A 10846-nucleotide genomic window follows, 5' to 3' on the forward strand; every position below is an offset into this window, starting at 1 on the left:
TTCAGTCTCAGTTGCCGTCTGATGGTGCAGCAGTCGGCACCAGTAACAGCCTTAATTTGGGTCGAAGGTCATCCAGTGTCTTGACGGACAGCCAATTAAATCCTCCAGCTCAGCGCTGGTGAAATTTTTTTGGGTCTTCCACTTGACTTTTTGTTTCATAACCCTCAGGATCATTTAAGAAATTCCAAATGACTGACTTACTGCATCCCAACACAGCACATTGGCACGTTGCAAGAGACCCTGCTTATGCAGTTCAACAACCACATTCAAGAAGGGAAGGTTTTTTGACTTAGCCATCATGACAGTGTTACTACCTGCCAGAAAATGAACTTAATCTAAATTTTTGAACAGATTTGGCCTTATAAAGGCATGTGGTCCTAAACTTTTGATCAGCTGTAAAACAGCCTGTTTCACTTTAAGGGTTGTTTTCAATAAATTGCATGCTCAAAAAAGTGTTTCGTCTCACTCCCATTTCTACTTGGTGCATGTTGAAGCTCTACTTGGAACCCTGTTAAGATCCAACCATGCAAAATATGATTTTTTTTTTTGCAGTTTTTCAAGTGGTCTTAAAGTTTCGATATGGACTATATTAAGGCATATTGGTATAATCCAGCAATATAAATAATAAAGAGAAAATGTTCTATTGAATTTATTTTGTTAAAGGACCTGGCATTCACATATGTGGACATCACATTTTGGGTTGTCTAGACCACAATACTAAATGTTGCTCTACAAGGGCCTGAAATGCACTTACGAGGACATTATACTTTACTTCATTATAACAAAATTTAAAACGAATGTCCTCATATGTAGATATGAGGCCCTTGTAGGGCAAAATCAGGTAAAAAGATAATTCTTTGTTTTTACATCCATCAGGTCCCAATCAGCCCAAATAGCAAAGAGAAATTAAAAATGCATGCCATGAGGAAGTTCAGGTCTTAGGAGGTTAAGGAACCTATTTTCCACTTTATTATATGGTGATTGGCACAACATAATAAAATTCTAGCAGGATTGCAAGACTGTATTTTCTCTTGAACAAAATACTGCTGTAATAGCTTCTTGGGGTGGATTTTAGTAATATCCTGGTCCTGGTTAGTATCAGTGTATATAACCTTCGTGTGTACGCTGGTTTTGCCACTGGAGATGGTTTACTCATTAATCAACACAGAAAACTGCAGACCTCATAGTGTGTATTCACATGTAATGACCCAAATGTAATGACATTTATAACTTTTTTTCCATGCAACCAATATATGAGTCGCTTTTTTTTACTCTGTATTCAAAAAGTCTCTGATTCTGGAATCCTAAGGGATGTGGACAATGAGGAAGCAACTAATTACTGTATTATTTTTGGTGAGTTATTTTTATGGTGCATAAAATGCTGGAAACTAATATAAGTGTCCACGACAATTTTTCAGACACGTCTATGTTTTGATTTGTATGGTTTAAAATACAACCAAAAAAAAAAAAAAAAAAAGCTTAGCAACAAGCTAAATGGCATATATCCAAAACAAATTATCTGGATTATATAATTTTATAGTGCATGAAAAAAAAAGGTTGTTCTTGTTTGTTCACTTTCTTTTTCTTTTGTCTATGCTTTGGTCACAAGCTGTTTATACTGACAGAATATCAACATTGGGTGTATTATGCATTACGTTAACTGCCAATGTGGGTCTAATCTCGTGGTCATAAATGCTGTGCAGATGTCATACAACATCAAGAACAGAAGGTAGACGGTGCTTTAAAATTAGGAGGAGCCATGCAGAGAGGCAAGCAGCCCCGCATGACTGCATACTGCAGACTCCTAGGGTTAGGGGACAATGGTTCGTTTAATTTTGAATTTGAAGTTTTGAGTTAGTTCCTTCACAAAGAAATAGTTGGTGATGATACACGATGCTGTAGTAGTTTGATGCTTTCCGAACAAGTAACATTTTGAGGGCCATTTGTCAAGGAGTGTCACTGCATATTAATGTATGTTTCAAAGAGCAAAAGCTCCCTGAAAGACGCAGTCCTAATCCCTTCCATACATGTATTTATCATCGGTATTGCAATACAGTTAGATAAAACCTATGCGAGTGCTAATAAAATTGACCAATAAGTAATATGAATTCATTAAGCACAGTAATACTTTTTTAATATTGCATGTCAGAGGGTGTGCGTGATTATTGCTCAGAGTCTCCTGAGAACCCTTTTCATTTATCCCACCAAGATAGCCTCGGCATATCATCATATAGTGATTTTCATATCCAGTAAAATGAATCTATTCAGTGGATGGGAAATTCGGGGAAGAAAATTACAGTTTAAATCTCGATATATATACATATATATATACACATATATATACATACATGTATATATATAGTTATATACACATATATATACATATACATATATATATATATATATATATATATATATATGTATATGTATATGTATATATATATACATATATATATATATATATATATATATATATATATATATATATATATATATATATATATATGTATATATATGTATATATATATATATATATATATATGTGAGTGTGTGTGTGTGTGTGTATACACACACACACATATAAAAAAAAAACAAAAAAAAACCACCCAGCACGCCCCTGCGGGCGGTTTATCCTTCAAGCTCGGGTCCTCTACCAGAGGCCTGGGAGCTTGAGGGTCCTGCGCAGTATCTTAGCTGTTCCCAGGACTGCGCTCTTCTGGACAGAGATCTCCGATGTTATTCCCGGGATCTGCTGGAGCCACTCGCCTAGCTTGGGAGTCACCGCACCTAGTGCTCCGATTACCACGGGGACCACCGATACCTTCACCCTCCACATCCTCTCGAGCTCTTCTCTGAGCCCTTGGTATTTCTCCAGCTTCTCGTGTTCCTTCTTTCTGATATTGCTGTCATTCGGAACCGCTACATCGATCACTACGGCCGTCTTCTTCTGTTTGTCTACCACCACTATGTCCGGTTGGTTAGCCACCACCATTTTGTCCGTCTGTATCTGGAAGTCCCACAGGATCTTAGCTCGGTCATTCTCCACCACCCTTGGGGGCATTTCCCATTTTGACCTCGGGACTTCCAGGTTATACTCGGCACAGATGTTCCTGTACACTATGCCGGCCACTTGGTTATGGCGTTCCATGTATGCCTTGCCTGCTAGCATCTTACACCCTGCTGTTATGTGCTGGATTGTCTCTGGGGCATCTTTACACAGCCTGCACCTGGGGTCTTGCCTGGTGTGATAGACCCCAGCCTCTATGGATCTTGTACTCAGAGCTTGTTCTTGTGCTGCCATGATTAGTGCCTCTGTGCTATCTTTCAGTCCAGCTTTGTCCAGCTACTGGTAGGATTTCTGGATATCAGCCACCTTCTCTATCTGCCGGTGGTACATACCGTGCAGGGGCCTGTCCTTCCATGATGGTTCCTCGTAGGGATGCAACGATACCAATTTTTTCAAACCGATACGATACGATACTTGGATCTGAGTACTTGCCGATACAGAGTACAAAAACTGATACTTCTACCACACACAAATGCAATGAATTGGAAGACAGGTTTTATTGTATTCGCTGCCGATAAAAAATAAAATCTTAATAAAAATGACCACAAAAAATTTTGAAGTGAAAAATAAGCACTTCTGTTAAATTATTGCAGAGTCTCCTCATTGTAATTTAACAAAATATCACTGAACTATTGGCACTGTCTCGAGCTTTCAGAATAATAAATAAACACTTCTGTTTGGAATAAAATAAATACAAATTAGGTTTGAGAATAAAATAAACTTTTAAATTATTGCAGAGTGTCCATATTGTAAACAAACAAACAAAATAACAAAAGTATTCGGCATTGACGAACAAACCCCTCATCTGCCCGTGGATCATCAGTCCACTGTGCCGTTAAATCAGGGATTGACATCGCACACACACTGCTTGTCTTTACCTCTTCAGAAAGTTTTGGCACCATTATCTCCCTGATGTGTGGGCGGTTGGGAATTTCATATCGCAGCTCGAGTATGCTGAGAAGACGGTGCAATCCTATGTTTTCCACGTCCGGCATTGGCTGGTCATCCAGAGCGATAAAATGAGTCAGAGCCGCTGTTATTTAACCCTTTAAGACCTACCATAGAACCAAGTCCGCCAGAGCTTATATTATATTTTTACATGTTGTAGTGCCATTTTTGGGAGCATTTCAAGTTGCTATACATCAATACAACCATTAAAGCCTAAATTTTAATAATATGTATGCATTAAGTGCATAGTAATTACATAAATTGCAAAAAAGTGCAATAAACTACAAAAAAATTGAAAATCGTTTTTGTTTTTTAACATATATTTCTAGTTAGAGAAAGAGGCTTATCCCTCAAAACTGTAAATACAAAAAAGTTGCACAAAATAGTTTCCCACCACAGGAAATTTATTTTGAGTGTCATCATAGTTTTATTTTTGAAATACACCAATTTCTATACACTGCAGGAAAAACTAAAATAAATATTATAATGCAAATTTGCAAAAAAGCAGCATATGCATCAAAATAAACTATTTCCAGCAGTGCAATATGAGTCCTAAGCATCCCAGAAACGACACAGAAAGTCATAAAGTCAAACATAACTTTTAAAAACACTAGTATAGGCTCATGAGGCCTTGATGGTAAAAAACTACATTTCCGCAAAATGACGTCACTTCCGGTTTTGGGCAGGTCATGGCGGACATGCGATAGTTCGTGCTGATGGACGTAGGAAGTGTTATGAACAGCTGATCGGATCGGCAAAGCGTGTTTCTGGAATATTATGTTTTTGTTGCTGCAAGTGCTTTTTATGCGGTTTTTGCAAAGCTATATGTGGAAGGAAACCGTGACTTAGGACAAGCTGATGGCATAAGATGTAAGTACAACTCCTCCGGTTTCATATGCAAAAAAAATTATTGCGCTAGCTTACGTGGTTGCAGTGCTACCGGGATTTAAAAATAGTTACGCAAAACGGAGCGTGCCCGCTCCGACCGGTTTTAAAGGGTTAAACTGCCCGTGGATTTTCTCTTGACATTTTTCATCGCTTTTCCAAAACCTGAGTTAAAGTTGGCTGTTCCGGTCCACACTGCTGACATTTTGTTTAGCCTAGCTACAGCAGCCTCCAGTTTCTCTTTTTTATCTGGAGCCGCCAGTCTCACTCTCCTAACCCTGTGCCTGTTTAGCGCGGGATGTCCCCCTAGTGGCCAATCTAAAAAACTACAACAGAAATGACAAGCCACCCTCTGATTAATGAAATAAGTTAGTATCGGTTCATGGTATCGGTTAACTTTTACGAGTATGAGTACACACACATTTTACAGTATCGGCCCCGATACCCGATACCAGTATCGGTATCGGTGCATCCCTAGTTCCTCGCCTTCCTCCACTTTCTTGGGTTTCTGCTGCCTGAGGTATTCACTGAGCACGCTGTCAGTTGGGGCCATCTTCGTGATGTATTTGTGGATGTTCCTTGTCTCATCCTGGACTGTGGTGCTGACACTCACCAGTCCCTGGCCCCCTTCCTTCCGCTTAGCATACAGCCTCAGGGTGCTAGACTTGGGGTCAAACCCTCCATGCATGGTAAGGAGCTTTCTTGTCTTGATGTCAGTGGCTTCTATCTCCTCCTTTGGCCAGCCTATTACCCCAGCAGGGTACCTGATCACGGGCAGGGCGTAGGTGTTGATAGCCCGGATCTTGTTCTTACCGTTCAGCTGATTCCTCAGGACTTGCCTGACCCTCTGCAGGTACTTGGTGGTTGCAGCTTTCCTAGCGGCCACTTTATGGTTTCCATTCGCCTGCGGGATCCCCAGGTACTTGTAACTGTCCTCTAAGTCTGCAATGTTGCCTTCTGGTAGTTTGATCCGCTCCGTTCTGACTACCTTCCCTCTCTTTGTTACCATCCGACTATACTTCTCCAGCCTGAACGACATTCCGATGTCATTGCTGTATATCCTGGTGGTGTGGATCAGTGAATCGATGTCTCGTTCACTCTTGGCATACAGCTTGTGTCATCCATGTACAGGAGGTGGCTGACAACTGCTCCATTCCGTAGTCGGTATCCGTAGGCAGTCTTGTCAATTATCTCACTGAGGGGGTTAAGGCCTATGCAGAACAGCAGTGGGGACAGAGCATCTCCTTGGTAGATCCCGCACTTGATGGTGACTTGTGCTATGGGCTTGAGGTTGGCCCCCAGTGTTGTCTGCCACATCCCCATTAAGTTCCTGATGAAGGCTCTCAGGGTCCTGTTGATCTTATATAGTTCTAGGCATTCCAGGTGGACACACACACACACATATATATATATATATATATATATATATATATATATATATATATATATATATATGTTTCCCCAGTACTTATTTATATTTTTATTTTACCGTTTAAATAAACTTAGTTATATTTTTATTTTACCGTTTAAGTAAACGTTTTACCGTTTATTTTACCGTTTACCTTGGTAAAACAGGAAATAACTAATAATAACTCTATATTTTTAACTAGTGAAGTAAAAGACATAACCTGAACATTAGGGAAATGGGCTTTATCACAACACAATGTCAAGAGGTCAAATGCCAGAAAAACATGGAATTGTCCTTGAGTGTCTAATAACTATACAAATGTTTTGTCATAGCTTTGTCAGAAATTCTTGCTGTAAAAAAGGATTCACTTTGATTCTTACAAAAGACTGACTATAAACCAAGGAAATTTACTGCCATCTTGTGGAATCAATAGTGAAAAAGACATCCCAAATGGCAAGGGAGAGTCTAATAATCTGAAGTACTGGTCAAATAATTAACCCTGTGGGATACAAATCCCTCTAAAAAACATAAGAAGATGCTTGTAGGAGTTTCATTTAATCACAAGTGACAAAAAGAGTTAGCAGCAACCTTGTTTGGCATTAGAACAAACTTTCTAATAGTTAAAACAATACTTTTGACTGTACTTTACTCTTGGTTTGCTCCGTCTGAATTTACCTTATTATGTAGAGTGAAGGCTTAAGTTAGACCTGTATCGTAATTAGAATTCTCATATCACAATTTGGACTTAAAAGTAGGTGAAACCAGTTTCATTTTAGTACTTCTAAATAAAATTTGCATAAAAGCAGCTGGAGTCAATTATTACCAAAACTGCCCATTGATATGCCAACAATCTAAACTGAACAGTGTGGTGAGACCACAAGCTCAGTATTGTGTCTGCTGTTGAAGACTGTGCCATATTTATGTCAGTCCCAGGCTCTTTAATATCACTGTGGTATGGTGTTGATCCTAGATGGATGAAGACTAAGGCCACCTCTTAGACACATGTTTAAAAATCTTAATATTTTTGCAGAGGGAAACTGCACTGAATGCCATTCAGGCCAAGTATAAGCTCTCAGTTTTGAACAGCTTTGTTGTGATTGGTCGGATCCTAAGTACATAGATTCAAATGTAGCTTTACTGAGGGAGTACACAGGGAACAATCAGAAAGCCGGAGTGTGAGTGTTTAAAGCACACAGATTATTTGTCAGCGGGGGGAATTAATCAAGCTTGGAGCCTTTAGAGCTGTGAGTAATGAGGATGGAGATGGGCCACCAGGAAGATGTGATGAGGATTTAGAATGCAATTCATGGCAGGGAAGTACTATCTCAAAGAGATGAAGGCTTTTTCCCGCCTCTTTTTTCGCAAGCAGAGACTTTTAAATGACATCTTGTTCCTGCTTGACTTATCTCATACAAAAGATTGTGCAAGTTAAATAAATTGTCTTACTACTCCTTCAAGTATATTTAACAACAGGATTAAAATCAAGATGATAAGACAGTAAAATATTTTGTGTTTTCCCCTGCTGCAAAGCATAAGCCTTTCGGTCATTTAAATTGAAACCAGGTCTTTAAGACTTTTACAGTTATATATTGTATGGCAGTGGATGTGAGTCACCACTGGCATAAGAGAAACGGTAGATCAGATGATTAACAGTATATAGACCAAAGACAAATGCATACATAATGTATGTGTGTAATGTGTTACAGAATTTGTCTAAGAAACAAATGTTGCATATTCCAGTAGAAAGACAGCATCTTTTTGAAAACATAAAACTTCAAGTTTTTTATATATAACCTTTTATACAAATCAACTGGAAAATTATCTTTTCCCTCCTTTTTCAGATTGCACTTCCAATTTCTTTATGGTAATATCTGACTCTAGATATCTCCTGTTTTCATCAACAGGTGATATACTTGATGCAATCAACAATCCATTCAGTTTTTGTGCATGTATTTCAAGCTCCATATTTTGCAATTTTTTGTAAAATGCTCTGAAGAGAAGAAAACCAGATACTTGTGTTAGTTTGATATTCAACATGCAGACAGGATCTGGGTGCTGATCTCACAAAAGATTAGATCTGTTTTACATATGTCAAACCACTGATTTAACTGACACATTAATTTATAACTAAATCACCAGTTACATGGTGAAGCAATACTATTCTAGCGTGTTACAAATTCAGCCCTAGATGAAATTCACATGGCTCATAACTGATATATTATTTCTCTAAATTTAGCAAGCCACACTCTATATCTGTGTCCCAATTTTATAAGCTTAAATCAAATCAAATTTGAATTTGTTTGTTTTCTTTTCTGCTGTGGACACTGGATCGCCTTCGGTTGTTAATCTCATCAAAAATAGCTTTTCATTACTGAGCAAAGATGCCTGGGCTGCTCTGGTCTGAAGCCCAGATTTGAGAACCCAGAATACATGGAACACATTTCATCCACCTTTCTCAACACCTAAAAATGGCAATATACGCCGTCCATATGGCAGCGCCTATTTTCAAGTAAGGACCATATAACACAGTATGTATCACAATCACAGGATCTTCAGCATGTAATGAGTTCAGTGATTTACAGCCATCAGTGGTCAATCAGCACTACAGCGGCCATGGGAACGGCACCTAATGTATCAAAGCAATACCAGGTCTTTGAGTCAATTCTAGGTCAGTTCCAACGGTAAAAACAGGATAACATATATTGATTATGATCAAGTGTCAGAGAGTTGAGATAAGATCTGTTTAGAGAAACAGTGTTGAGATGTCGTCAATAAAATAGTAACTAAAAGACTGACTGGCTCTATTCACCGAATGACTTTTTACTTATTACACCCATTCAAGCCTTGAGCTTGCCTTAACAATAACATGAAACATTCAGAAACGCATTCAAACCTGAAAGCTCACAATCAGAACCTTGGACAATCACGAAACAAGAATGGCAATAAAAACAGAAGTACCAACATCCACTGAAACCTTTATCGATGGGGTAAATGTTATTAAAAGTCTGTAAAATTAAACCTACCTAAACGCTTACCCGAAATGTTTACTTACTGCCATAATGGTCTATTGGGAACAGAAATTGATATTAAAAATGCCACAAATTTCTTGCAAGGAAGCACTCATTTCACTGAACCACATTATTTTTTTGTGTTATCTGATAAACATGGCCCCCAACCACTTCACAAAACAGCTCTTTCCAAATGACCACACTCAAAGCCAGGATGGGAAAGCCAACCCTTACAAAGAGGAGGAGAAACAATGCAGTTTAAATAGTATGGATGCATGAATAATATTCATGTATCATTGTGGAAAAAACAAACAAACCCAGGAGTAAGTTATCATTAAGGCCAATGGATTATACCAAAATGCAAATGAGACAATATGCTTACTCTTGGGAAACTGTCGGGGTGTTGCCCCACTATCAAACAGTTATCATATAAAATAAAACAAGGAACAAGAAAACAAAATCCATTCAAGCTACAAATGTTGCTAGTGTAAGACATTCCTAATACAACTTCTCAGCTCATCTAGTAGTTTCTAGTTTCTCTTCTTTCCTTTTTTTTTTATTTACAAATAGATAATTAGACATCCAAGCCATTTAATATTCCTGAAACTGTAGAGCATACATTTGTTTATAATTTTGCATATCGTTACATCATGTCATTATTGTGGAATGTAACTATGTTTCTTTGTGAAAGATCCTTTATCATGAAGATGTGAAAGGAAAAAAATGTAAACATCACTGGGATAAGTTATTTAACACCAGTTATTATCATTAGAAATAAATTCACTCCTTATTGAAAAGTGACTGACAAGACCTCTGCTGATGTCCTGTTGAGGTTTCCCTCAGAAGAGCTATCTACACTACAGAGAGTCAGGCCAGGCTGTCTAGTTAGCACCTCAGCTTTCTGTGGTTTCCCATGACTGGAATGAAAGCTATGCAGCATGACATTTCATCAATATAAGGAGGGTAGGCTGAGGGGGTTTAATTCCTAATCCAGCTGGTTTATGTGAGCTCCAGAGCCTATTTAGATATATTTGAGGTACTACATGTAGAAGGACAAGCATGACATAATGCTGGCACCAATTGGACCTTGTGCTAGTAGAGTCTATGGGTACCAAGAAAGAGACACCAAATGAGTTGCAAATTTGTTTTTCCCCCTATTATTTAGTCCCTAGACAGTTTTTAAAGTATCATTTGATTAAATTAGAGGTGGTGGAACTATGAGTTAGGATTTGTTCAAAACCAGAATATTATAAGAACTCAGGGTGCATGTTTTAAGTGGCATCAGTTTTTCTAGAATTTAAATGTGGTGTTTACATAATAAAATATTGAGTTCACTTGTAGATACAGAAGCAACATTTTTGCATGGACTGAGTTAGTACCATAGGTAAGCCAGTGTTGTTTGCTACATCAAAAAGAGTTTATCCTCTATGCAACGTTAAGATTAGGATATAACTGGCTTAACTTCTCAAGCTCAGTTATGCATTCTCAGATGTCACTTCATCAGTCTAATCTGGGCTTTGTCAGCCTTGA

The sequence above is a fragment of the Neolamprologus brichardi genome, chromosome 20, assembly GCF_056152115.1.
Source record: "Neolamprologus brichardi isolate AB-2024 chromosome 20, ASM5615211v1, whole genome shotgun sequence".
NCBI lineage: Eukaryota > Metazoa > Chordata > Actinopteri > Cichliformes > Cichlidae > Neolamprologus > Neolamprologus brichardi.